The sequence below is a fragment of the Zeus faber genome (genome assembly GCF_960531495.2).
Source record: "Zeus faber genome assembly, chromosome: 2".
NCBI lineage: Eukaryota > Metazoa > Chordata > Actinopteri > Zeiformes > Zeidae > Zeus > Zeus faber.
In genome coordinates this window covers 41,130,989-41,144,519 of record NC_137189.1, presented here as the reverse complement: position 1 = coordinate 41,144,519, position 13,531 = coordinate 41,130,989, and positions in this window count along the sequence as shown.

Sequence of the window (13,531 nt, the reverse complement as noted above, 5' to 3'; positions counted from 1 at the left end):
ACATTTATGTATATACATAATAGCCTATCCCATATACATACGTCTTTTCCCTTTATTTCTCTTTTGTACCCCCACTCTGTATTACTTTCTGAGTTATTTTATTTTATTTTATTCTACATTATTTTATTTACTTACTGCAAGAAGGTCCTGGGTTCGATTCCCGCCTCGGGCACTGTTGGCACCGTGCTCAGGCTGGTTATCTCCCAAATAGGAGCCTTTCTGTGTGGAGTTTGCATGTTCTCCCCGTGCTCACATGGGGTTTCCTCCACCTCACGTCAGTAAGGACCCCCACCAAAAACATGCACCCATCATCGTCTGACCAGCGATGGACACTTATCACCTGGTCCCCGGGCGCGTCCACGTATGCTGCCCACTGCTCCTGGCTGTGCCCCCGGAGGAAGGACAAGCCAGGATGGGTCAAAAGCAGAGGATCCATTTCACTGGCCACAATCAAAGCATGTGCATGTGTGTGTGTGTATGTGTGTGCAAGCATGTGTTGTAGTGTGGTGTGTTGCGTGACGAATAAAGACTGTTTCTTCTTTCTTCTGTTTCATTATGTTTCAGGAATCAGTTAGTTTCAGTTCGTTAGTCAAGTAGAAATTAGGTGGCTATTGTGTTCAGTCGAGAACATATTGTGCATAATCACCAGGTGCGTTGCATTGACATTTCCCTGCATATAGTATGTATGGAAGTATGTATATGTATGTGGCAAATTAACCTCTTGAATCTTAAATCTTGAATATCCTTATTTTACGTATTATGTAAAGTTGAGTTAGCTCTGAGACTAAGAATCTCATCACTGGTAATGATTCTTGCATTATTATTAACTAATTGACAATAAACTTGAAACTACAATTACATAGACCTAGTTTGAGTGCTCTTGATACAAAGCTATTGAACTTTGTAATTTAAAAAATGTTAATAAAAAAAAAAAAATAGCTCCCATTTTGAAATTAAAAAGCTGTGCAACATGTAGATTAAAATAAATCATTAAGACCTGAAAAAACTATTTAAGTTTGAAAGATGACCTCTGGTCAGGGTTCAAAGTACATACCTCAGGTAATGGGTTAAGGTTAGGGGTGAAAATCTGAAATCTCTCTCTGGAATGTGATTATGTTTTTTGTAAAGTTAGTGCCATCTCATGGTGACACACTGCAATTGAATAAATGGGCATGTTTACAGTCAAAATTAAACACACCCTGTCAGGACACATGAGGCGGAGGGGGGATTCCAGCCGAATGGCAGCCAACTGGGAGGCGCCTGGTGGTTGACTGGAAGTTGACTGGAAGCTGGTTGCAATTCGGCTGTCAGTCAGCTGAAAGAAGCCTCTTTTAGTGGCTCCTACTGTATGTTTGTTCAGGGTAACTCAGACAGAGCCTGACATGTTTTTTTGCTTAAGTGCACATGGCCTATTTATTTGTGTTGGGTTTACATGCACACTTTCCCCCCTGTGAATTTGGTTTACAAGCATACGTTTATATATATATATATATATATATATATATATATATATATATATATATATATATATTAATTTTATATATATTTTATATAGTTGTTTTTTTTTGCTGTTTTGTTGAAATATATTTTTGTGCACTATAATGGGGACATTTCTTTCAGTAAGGGGGGAGGTACTGTATATTGGCGCTGGATTGAACAGCTGGTAATGCCTGGAGCGAGTAGGGGCAGGTATGGTGATGTCAGGGTGACGTCACGTCACGGTGAAGGCAACGGTGTGGTGTTGAGAAATAAATGGAGGCGGGTTCCTGACCCAAGAGTACAAGTTCCTGAGTTTTTGTGATAAAGAGTATATCTGAAGCCCACACACCTCAGACGCTACTCTAACATTAGGTACTGGCTCCATGTTGTGACACTACATCGAAACTACAATGGACGTAAGACTTACATTCAAAGCGTGCTTTAAAACTCACACTCCGTTGGGTGACATTGGATATGGAGCGTGTGAAAGTTGTTCTGAATGCCGCCAGCAGGGGGAAACCCACGCCTCTACTGACTTGACTTCTCACTCTGAACCCAATGATCAGAGAGTGAAAGAAAGAGAGACTGTCTATCTGTGGTTTGCACTATACTGTAGTTGAATGTGCACAGGCTACCAGCAAAAGGATGGACCCTCAAAATTCCATATTTGTGGCATAATCGACAAACAAAAAAAAAAAAAAAAAAAAGACAGGCTGCGTAATTCCTAATGTTGGTGCCGCTGGTATTGAAGGGTTTATGAATGCTGCTCAATCTTTTATTGCTTTATCTATTGATTATCGGTGTGGTTCATTTTCTGTTTGCTTTATGTACACACTACTGAAAAGCACTTTGTAAAGTCGGCTTTAGAAGTGAACTTATTGAGCACTCTGTGTGTGTGTGTGTGTGTGTGTGTGTGTGTGTGTGTGTGTGTGTGTACAGTGTTACTGTCTCATCTGGTGGTACTGTGCCCTTCAGTAAGAAGCTCCAGACCTGTCTATTTATAACAGTGGTGAGAAGCTGTCCTTTACCAGAGAGCTGAGTTGCTGCAAGGCGTCCCTGGCAGCAGAGTTGCATGAAGTCACTCACTGAATACAAACTACGGGGCAATATTTATAATTAGTTGAATTTTCAATAATAGGTATGCTAAGGAGGGGACTTTTAGGCTACTTTTGGAGTGCTTGCTTACGCAGCAATTCTAGATTTGCCTCGAACAAAATAGAATAACATAACAAATGTAAACATGACATAAAAAACACTTTAAATAAGAACTCATTCGAGTGTTTGCGTGTAAAAACAGCTTGAATACAGCTGAGTATGATAGAGTAAAAAAACAATAGAAAAGAGCAGGAAGATTGAAGATTCAAGAGGTTTATTCGTCAGATACATATAGATACTTCCATACATATATGCAGTGAAATGTCAATGCAACGCACCCGGTGATTACGCACGATATGTGCGTAATCACATGCATACATGTTTTTATTCATAGTCAAAGCAGTAGTGATGCAAAACTCCCAAACGATTCTTTCACGGCGAACAAATCTTTCATGACTGAATCTTCGACTCGCAAGCAGCAAATAAAGACTGGGGAGTGGGGATTAAATCAAAGTCCAAGGTGAAAACAGGGCTGATGTGACTCTTTTACACTTTGCATTCACCATAATGTCAGTTTGACATTAGTTAATTCTTTTTGTGATTCAAACCTTGCATTTCTCTGCCAGAAATAAATCATTTTGAGAAAATTAGGATCAAAGATTTGAACCGAGAGCCAAAAAATCAAATTACTCTTTTCACTGTAAAATTCGTTAAAAACAGAATCTGAAAAAAGAATCAAAGCTTCCACCACTATTAAGCATACTGAAATACTACAGGGTTCAAAGGGGTTCAGAGGAGTCTTCTAGTGTCATCTAATACAGTAGAAGTCTTAATCTTTAGTTCACCGCAGCCCCATGTCATGGCCCAGTTTCTGTGTGTGTGTGCGTGTGCATGTGCGTGTGCACACACTTCTTGAGCCATCTGGGTCCTTTTAGATCTCTGGCCATAATGCCGACAGCCACTCCGCTAACTAAGTTAGACTTTGGCTTAATTCCTGACATGAGAGGAATAGAGAGAGGGAGGGAGAGAGAATCTGTATGTTTATTAGTGTACGTTGGTGCATGCCTTTATGTGTGTGCGTGCGTGCGTGTGTGCATGTGTGCGTGTGCAGGCCAGGGGTTGATCTTCCTGATGGACGCCCTTCACCAGATCACAGCCGGGGCCTGGCTCGCTCTGGCCTGATTCACGGTTCCAAACTTAGCCCAGAGCTGCAGCCTGGAAGCTGGGACCGGAGCCAGGGGAAGTCCTGTTGCTCCTGCCCTGTTGCTCTTATTAAGGCAACCGAGAGCGGCCAGCCTGCCGCTAGTTAATTGCGTTGACATGTAATGGCGCTGGCCGCTTAAAGCAGATCCAGTGTGACCTGCGGAGGACAGCCAGGAGGCAGAACGCCAAGGTCCCAGCTGGATGATAACTAGCACACAACGGTTCTTGACTCCCACTTTCTTTCGCCGGTTTTGTGGTATATGTGATGATGTCATTCTCTGACTGGCAGTAGTCCTGTTGCTGTGCCCCAGACTGAAAGGATCATGCTGTATATCAATTGAAAATGTGTTTTTGGGTCAGTATATTTTGGTTGCATGTAAACTTCGTCCACAGGTGCATTTCCAAACCTGTCGTGAGTGATAATCCCTTAAAGATTATTTTGTTGAAAAAAATCCAGTATTTGATACTTTTTAAGCTCGCACTATGGAAGAAACAGTCACTCAATGTTGTGGCGGACAAAGGGGCTTGGTCAAGCACCGGCTGCAGACGACGGCACAATTCCCTTTTTCCGCGGCCACCAAGCTGACTCAAATTGGTCCGACTGGAGGCAGGGAGTTTTTTTAATGTTTGTTTGTCTTACAGAGGAGATGGGACGCACGAGCTCATGAGCAGCCCAGCAGCAGAACGCCAATCCTCCTGTGCCGGAGATCATTATTGTCTGTATTATAATAAATCCTCAGTTGTGATATAATTGTGGCCAGCGTGCCGTATTCTGAAATTAACCATACAAACTCTCGCCATGTCGGCACACCAGGGCCAGAAAGACTTCGTCTCCCTTATTAAACCCTTACGTGTGGGCAGAGACTCCCACATGTGGCGCCTGAGCAGAGACCCGGGAGGGGCTGGGTGCCGAGTGAAAGGCGCCCCGGAGCCGATCCGCTGGCTGTGGAAAGGCCTCGTGGACCTTGAGAAAGAGCGGGACTTTCTCCCCGGCCACTTGGGGCGTGTCCTCGCCAGCGTGAAGTACGTGGAGTACGCTGTGACCAGAACCAAAACCGAGGACCAGAAACAACTCCGTTCACAGATTATGCAACCCGGTACCCAGAAGCGGTGCCCCTGCACAGTATTAGGGCCAAAAGTATGGCGCAGGCACTGTTTCAGGTCATCTCCCAAGGCAGGATTCCGAAGGAAACCCTGACTGACCAGGGCACTGCCTTTAGGTCCCTCACACTTCGGGAACTTTATGAGTTACTGGGCGTCCGCTCAATTCGGACCAGCATTTACCATCCCCAGACTGACGGCCTGGTGGAGCGGTTTAATCAAACGCTACAAAACATGATTCGAAAGTTCGTTCATGACGATAGCCGTAATTGGGACAAGTGGTTGGACCCCCTGTTGTTTGCGTCTACGGGATTTTGTCCCTTTGAACTCCTCTTTGCCAGGAGACCCTGGGGGGTGCTAGACCTAATTAAATAAAACTGGGAAGAAGGTCTTAGCACCAATAAGAATAAAATACAGTATGTTTTGGACCCGAGAGCAAATATACAATCGCTGATTCTGCCCTTATCACGGGAACATTTGCTCTGGGCTCAGGAACGTCAGCGCCTCTTATATGACCGGGGGGATCGACTGGGAGACATGGTGTTAGTGCTGCTCCCTACATTCAGCTCTAAATTCCTGACGAAGTGGCAAGGGCCTTTTGTGCTCACACGGCGGGTTAGCGAGGTCGATTATGAGGTTGAACGGTCTGACAGGCAGGGGGCGACACAGATTTATCACCTATACCTCTTATAAGAATGGAGGAAGGGGGCGTCTGTGGCTCTGGTCACGTTGGTCATTGAGCAGGATGAGTTGGGGCTGGAGGTTCAAAAAGCGGCCGATCATGTTCTGTTAAGTGACCATTTCTCTCTGTCCCAGAGGGAGGACGTGGCTGCATTTCAGCATTGCTTCTCTGATGTTTTCACCTCCCTGCCAGACCTCACGTCCCTCATACACCACCATGTGGAGACAACCCCGGGGGTGAAGGTGCGCTCTCGGTCGTATCGCCTGCCCGAACACAAACGCAAGATCGTGCAGGCAGAATTAGAGGCCATGCTGGATATGGCCGTAATAGAGGAGTCCACAAGTGACTGGTCTAGTCCCATCGTGCTGGTGGGCGGTTCTGCGTGGACTACTGAAGGTGAACACGGTGTCCAAGTTTGACGTCTACTGGATGCCCCGGGTCGATGAACTTCTCGACCGGTAGGGTACAGCTCGTTTTGTCATGACACTGGATTTAACCAAGGGCTACTGGCAGATTACCTTGTCTCAGGTGTCCAAGGAAAAATCGCCATTCTCCACGCCATTTGGCTTATTCCACTTTTGCACACTTTCGTTCGGGTTGTTCGTTGCCCCAGCCACCTTTCAGAGACTCATGGAACGCGTTCTGTGTCCGCATGTAGCATACACCGCGCCCTACCTAGATGATGTTATTATTCACAGGGACACCTGGGAGCGGTGCATGCAGCATGTGGGCACTGTGCTGAAGCCCCTGAGGCGGGGTGGGTTCACCTCACTCCCCTAACACTCACGTGGGACGGCGGGAGGTACGTTACCTGGGGTACATTTACATTACATTACATTTAGTGACTTACAAGGGATTTTACAAGGGTACCATTTGGGCAAACGCCTGGTCCGACCCCAGCTTGATTAAACCACTGTGGTCGCAAACACACAAAGACCCAAAACCAAGAAGGAGGTGAGGCAGTTCTTGGGGCTGGCCGGCTACTATAGGAGGTTTGTCCCCAACTTTTCAGAGCTAACCAGCCCCTTGACAGACTCAGCACGAAAAGGTGCTCCAGATCCGGTCCAGTCGTCAAAGAAGTGCCGGTAGGCGTTTGCGAGGGTAAAGTCAGCTCTCTGTGGGAAGCCAGTGCTGTTTAACCCTAACTTCTCTCTCTGTCTTTCTGTCTGCAGGCCAACACGTCGAACAGAGGGCTGGGTGCAGTCTTGTCCCTGGAGGTGGAGGGGACTGAGCATCCGAGTCGAGTCGAGGTGCAGCACGGTGGAGAAGGAGTGTCTATTCATCAAATGGGCAGTCGGTTACCTCCGCTACTACCTCCTGGGACAAGCTTTCACCCTCTGTTCAGACCATGCCCCGCTGAAGTGGCTCCACCGCATGAAGGACACAAACGCGCGGCTCACCCGGTGGTACCTTGCTCTCCAGCCCTTTAACTTCCAGGTGGTCCACAGGCCGGCGGCGCAGATGGTCGTGGCTGACTTTTTCCTCCCGCTTTGAGGGGAGGCGGGGCAGTCAGCTGTTGGACGGACAGCTCCCCAGCCTAAGGTGGGCGGTGGGGGTATGTGGCGGACAAAGGGGCTTGGTCAAGCACCGGCTGCGGACAACAGCACTGTTCCCTTTTCCCACGCCCACCAAACTGCCTCTAATCAGTGCTGATTGGTCGGATTCGAGGCAGGAAGTTTTCTTAATGTTTGTTTGTCTTACAGAGGAGATAGGGCGCACCGGCTCGTGAGCAGCCCAGCAGCGGAACGCTATTCCTCCCGTGCCGGAGAGGATCATTATTATCCGTATTATAATAAATCCTCAGTTGTGATATAATTGTGGCCAGCATGCCATGTTTTGAAATTAACAATAACAATCTTGCCATGTTGGTGCACCATGGCCAGAAATACTCTGTCTCCCTCCCCAAACCCTTACCTGTGGGCAGAGACTTCCGCAAATATGTTTGTGTTATTAATGTGCTCCTCAAATTCTGTTTCTGGATAAACTGAGGAACCAAAAACGTTGCAGTTTGCGAATGGAATTCTGGGATTCTGGGTACTGTAGTGTAATCCACCTAACACAGACGATTTTACGGCTGGCATCGCTCTCCCAGTTGGCATCACCTCTGACACCGAGGGGACTGCCGATCATAATTGTAACACCACGTGTTTCCCGGTCGCCTCATTGTGAAGCTCGTCTAATGATCGCTGTGTCTTGTGCCTTGTAGCAAATACATAAATACATCCTTGTACATGTTTGTTAAAATCGGAGACTCCTACCTAGCACCCCGTCCAAAATATATCTAATTTTGACATCTGAGCCACGTGGCTTCAGATGGATGACCCACACAGGGTCAAGCTATTGGCATTTGGCAGGTGCTGCAGCCATAAAGGGACACTTCACTGCTATCCTTGTACCTGTCAAATGCTTGTAAATGGTACCAATGGTTTTATGGCACTTGTCTTCCAGTATATGTGCCTTGCAGGAGAGGTTGGAGTGTGTGTGTGTGTGTGTGTGTGTGTGTGTGTGTGCGTGCGTGCGTGCGTGCGTGCGTGCGTGCGTGCGTGCGTGTGTGTGTGTGTGTGTGTGTTTGTTTTCTCTATTGCTTCATTCCTCGATTACCTTACGCCCCTCCATGTCTATCTACGAATCGGATATCAGCTGACACGTTTTCCGTCTAAATGCAAAGACTGAATCGCAATTTGCTAGTCACTGCAATTCAGACGTCATCAATGTGACAACCATGACGTGTACAGGTGGCGGCGGTTCAAAACAAACTTTATTTACAGTGGTTCAAATGCAGCCACAGAGGACGAAGGCTCAAGCTGACCGAGGCTGCCGTGTTGCTGAGGTAACACGCCTTTTAAACAAACGAGGAGAGGAGTCCGTGCAGGCTGAAATGAAAGCCATGGATCGATATAAAGCTGTTTATGAGGAGATTTCATCTGGCAGAACTTAACGCTCACATAAGCATCCAGGCCAGGAGGTGATAATATGTCATAAAACTTGATGTCAAAGTGTGTATATTCAGCTTCTTCTTGAGGGATCATGACAATCATACAAAGGACTGCATGGGCACGATTCCGAAGTTGGAGAGACTTTTAAACTTTTAACGTTGACACGGAGAACTACGCAACGGTCGCCGGCCGTCGCTCATAGGTTCCTGACACAAGTTGAGGTTCTGAAATCGGCGTTTCAGGATGCTCCGTTTTAATTCCTCCACATGGAAAGGGTTTTTTTAAAAGCTTTGTTTCCAGAGACCTAAAACGCCGTTTTCCTGTGGACGGGAGGCCAAAATGCAGAGAAAATACTACATTTTCAAAGACATCCCAATATATGCGCATGCCGGGTAGATTTTACCTGTTTTTTCTAATCTCTGAGAATCGCAAATGGGTCACGTGGAAAGTAGGTGAAAAGAGCAGCAAAAAAATCTGATATAGGCTATAAATCAGAACTGGGCCTGCAGTGTAAAAACGCAGCTTTATACTGTTTTCACACCAACATTTGCGGGCTGACAAAAGTATCAATTACCTATTTTTAATGGGTTGACCCGGGTTTAAACCCATTAAAAACCTTGACCTTGACACCTTCCTCATTGCATACCCCGCACTCCCAACATTTCATGGTCCCCCATGCGGAAAAAAGTCGATAACTTCTTATTTTGATTTTGGATTCTAAATGGGATATGGAATGATGGAATGATACATGGATACTACCGTCTATTTATGTGGCAGCGTCCGAACGTCATCGCGCAGGTAAATGTGTTTCCTGTTCACATCAGAACCGATCAGAGGTGGAGCCAATTCAAACCCGGGTCTATTGCAGGGTTTTTCCTTTCCTACTGGTGACAAATGCTGGATGTCACCGGGTGTTGCAAGGTATTTGGTGCAGTGAGAAAGGGGTATTTGTCAGCGAGCAAAGCTTTATTCCTATAGTGTTTTTTAAAACACAGTTATACAATGCTTTACAGACAAGTCGCACATAATACAAACAAAATGGATATAAAAAAAGGTAAAACTTTATAGAACTTTATAAAACGTTTATCAAACTTTATTGTGGCACGGTGGCGCAGAGCATCGCAGTTTCTGTTCACCGTGCTGCATAAGACACTTTAGCTTATACTCGTCTGCTATTTCTGCACCATCATTCAGGGTGCACACACACCCATCTGTCTGCGTGTCAGCGCGACAGCATGTGAGTGTTTGAGTCCAGGATCTGTCAACCTGGTGGGATCCGAGGGCAGAGACGGCAGCGAGCGCTATGACAGCTGTGTGAGCCGCCTGAGCTAAATCTGTAAGTGGGAGTGACCATCACCTACGGAGCTGTGGTTTGGATTTCCACACGGTGAGACATTCACTTCCACCTGACTCAGACTTTCACGTGTACATTGTAGGTGCACATGGTCCAGGATGTGTGAGTTAGGTCATCACCACGAAGCGCAGGGGAATCAGATGGTGTTCACTGCTAATGTAACACCTAAATTTCCATAAATGAAGTCAAAATATGTTTACTATATAATAATAATAATAATAATAATAATAACAATAATAATGATGATGATGATAATAATAATAATAATCAATTATACTTTATTTGTATAGTGTTTATTTTCAGTCATTATTTTTCTTGAATTATTGGTCTTATTATCTAGATTATAAGAGTGATATTTATATTACTTGGGAATGGTAATTATTCATTCATATATATATATATATATTTGCTTATATTTTTTGCCTATATATTTTGCTTTTAAATGCTCTGCTTTTGCTTCTATGGTATATCTTCTACAGTATATACTGTATGTATGTTTTCTTTTGGATTTAGATTATTGCATTAAATTTTTTATTTTTCAATTTTTTTACTTAGTTTTGCCGTCTTTGGAGTTTGCACTTTGTCATTTCCCTGCGCCGCACTTGAATGACTGCATGTTGAATCTTGAATCTTGAATTAGGAGCGTTTCCATCAGTTGGTTGAGGCGACAGTCTATGTAGAAATTTCTATTTTCCAACATTGAATGTCAATAAATGTATTATTTCACTACTATAACCATGTTATAGGCATATACAGGTACTCCTCACTTAATGACTGAGTTCCGTTCCTACAATCAGGTCGTTAAGCAAATTGTTCGATAAGCGAGGACACGTGTTATTTTGAGGTAAGGGGGCGTTGCAATTGCGAACGCTAGTGTAATGAATACTGACAGACTGTGTGAACGAGACTGAGACTGAGAACGGTGTTGAGATAAGATGTATACAGAGTATATAGTATATATAGTGTATATAGTGTATAAAGGGTGACGCATCATAAGATGCTTTATGCTGAGACGTACTGCGATATAATGCGATTGTGGCGCCGCCCCATTGTGGTCGCCTGCACAGGCTCTCCTTGTGGATTACACACATTTTAGTATTATTTTCCTTTTTATATCACTATGTCCGCCAAAAACGCATCGACAATAATTTCCTACAACTGTGATGCACTCTTGTATATAAAATTTCCCTGAAAGAAAACTTTTAGACTTTCACTCCGCGGATCCAGAGTGGCCGGCGGAGATATTATGCACCAACACAATCAACAAGGAAGACAACAACAACAGTGGAGCCACTGTTCCACGGGTTGGCCCACGGAGGAAGCACCGTGGTAAACGAGGCGGCATTCGGGTCAGAATGAGGACGCATCCTTACCGTCCACCTCTGCCAGGCATCCTTTTTGCCAATGTGCAGTCCCTGGAGGACAAGATGGATGACCGAGCAAGGATTACATTCTAACGGGGTACGAGAAACTGCTGGAGACAACCGAGTGCTTATCCATGTTCCGCGCCAACAGGTCGAAGGAGTTAGGGAAATCCAAGGGTGGAGGCGTCTGCCTCATGATAAACAGCCGCTGGCGTAACCCCAACAACATCAAGACTCTCTCCCGCTCCTGCTCACCAAACCTGAAACAGCTGACAATCTCATGCCGTCCATTCTGCCTCTCCCAGGAATTTAGCACGGTCATCATCACAGCCGTTTATATTCCACCGCAAGCGAACACCGACACAGCACTGTCGGACCTATAAGTTCTACCGAATTTCCATCAACACATCACGTGTGCCACCAGGGGAGTTAGAACTTTGGATCACTGCTACACGCCGTACAAGAACGGGTACAAAACTGTCTCAGTCCCTGCTTTCTGGAAGTCAGATCACACCATCTCTTTACTTCTTGTTTACAAGCCGTGCATCGTACTTGGAAGGGTAGTGAGGGGGGACATAAAGCGATGGTTGGACCAATCAGAGGCCGCGCTTCAGGACACTCTGACTGACGTGGACTGGGACATGTTCCAATGGTACCAGTTCAAGTTACTTCAGTGAGTTAACAGAATCAGCTACATTAGCGGACAGCATCGTTCCCACGGGGAAAGTTCGATGTTTCCTGACCAGAAACTGTAGGTTGATAAATCCACCTGCGGCACTCCGAATGCTTGCACAGCAATGGTCTTGTATCCGGCAACATGAACAATTAAAAAGCTCCGTCATATTAACTGCAGAGGGGGGTAAAGGACGCTAAACGGACATTCAGGGACACAGTGGAGCTACAGATGGAGCAACGGGACACCAGATGCTTGTGGCAGGGGCCGCGGACTATTACTAACTACAAGAGCAGCCGCTCTACAGCCATAAGTGTGGACGCCTCCCTAGCCAACGAACTGAACTTCTTTTATGCTCAGTGGCAACGACACTGCTAAGTCGCTGGCTAATTTAAGTTACACTGCTGGGGATAAGCGCGCACTCTCAGTGTCTGAACATGACGTCAGGAGGGCTCTGAGGCAACACCAGGAAAGCTGTGGGCCCAGATGGCATATCTTGCCAAGTACTGGAGACCTGTGCTAACCAGCTAGCCCTGGTGCTCACTAAGATATTCAACACCTCCTTGGCCGAGTTGGTGGTCCTGTCCTGCTTCAAGAGGTCCACCGTCATCCCTGTCCCAAAGATCGCCTCTCCTGCCTGCTTGAATGACTACCGTCCGGTGGCCCTCGCCTCGATGGTCATGAAGTGCTTCGAGATGCTAATTAAGAATAACATCGGTGCCTCCCTCCCCCGCACCTTGGACCTGCTGCAGATTGCGTACCGGCCAAACAGATCCACAGACGCGGTCTCCCAGGTACTGCACAGCACGCTCACGCACCTTGATGGCCCGGAAGGGGGCCTATGTGAGATTGCTGTTCATCGATTATAGTTCAGCTTTCAATAAGAAAGCATGTGCCTGGGTCCTGGACTTCATCACAGCCAGGCCCCAGGTGGTTAGGGAGAAGGCCTACCGTGAGGAGGTGGCTGACCTGTCACTCTGGTGCCAAAACTAAGGAGCTGATTGTGGACTTTAGGAGAGGATTATAACCGACGACGCATGCACTGTTGGTGATTAATGGGATTTCTGTCGACAGGATGAGCAGCTTCAAGTACCTGGGAGTCCACATCACGGAGGACTTAACATGGACTATACACACAGACACTCTGGTGAGAAAGGCGACACAGCATCTTTACCACCTCAGGCAGCTGAAGAAATTCCAGGTCTCGGTGAGGATCCTCAAGTCCTTCTACTCTGGAGCAGTGGAGAGCATCCTGACAGGCAACATCACTGCCTGGTTTGGGAACTGTACTGTTCAGGACCGGCAGGCCCTGCAGAGGGTGGTGCGTTCAGCCCAACATACCACTGGAACTACCCTCCCACTCCCTGCAGGACTGTTCCAGCTGCTGTGGTCGGGCAAGCACCTCTGCAATCACACAGCGAGGACAGAGAGACTGAGACGGAGTTTCTTCCCTCAAGCCACAAGGACTGTCAACGCTGAACTCACCAGGGGTCCTCACTGAGACTCTCACACAGGCCCCACTACCTTACTTTACTGTATGTTGCATACTGTACTGCATACTTTATCACTGCACTGGGTTACTGCATACTGCGCTGTATTGCTGTTCTTTTTGGTTTACTGTATTGCTGTGCCGTACTATTGTAT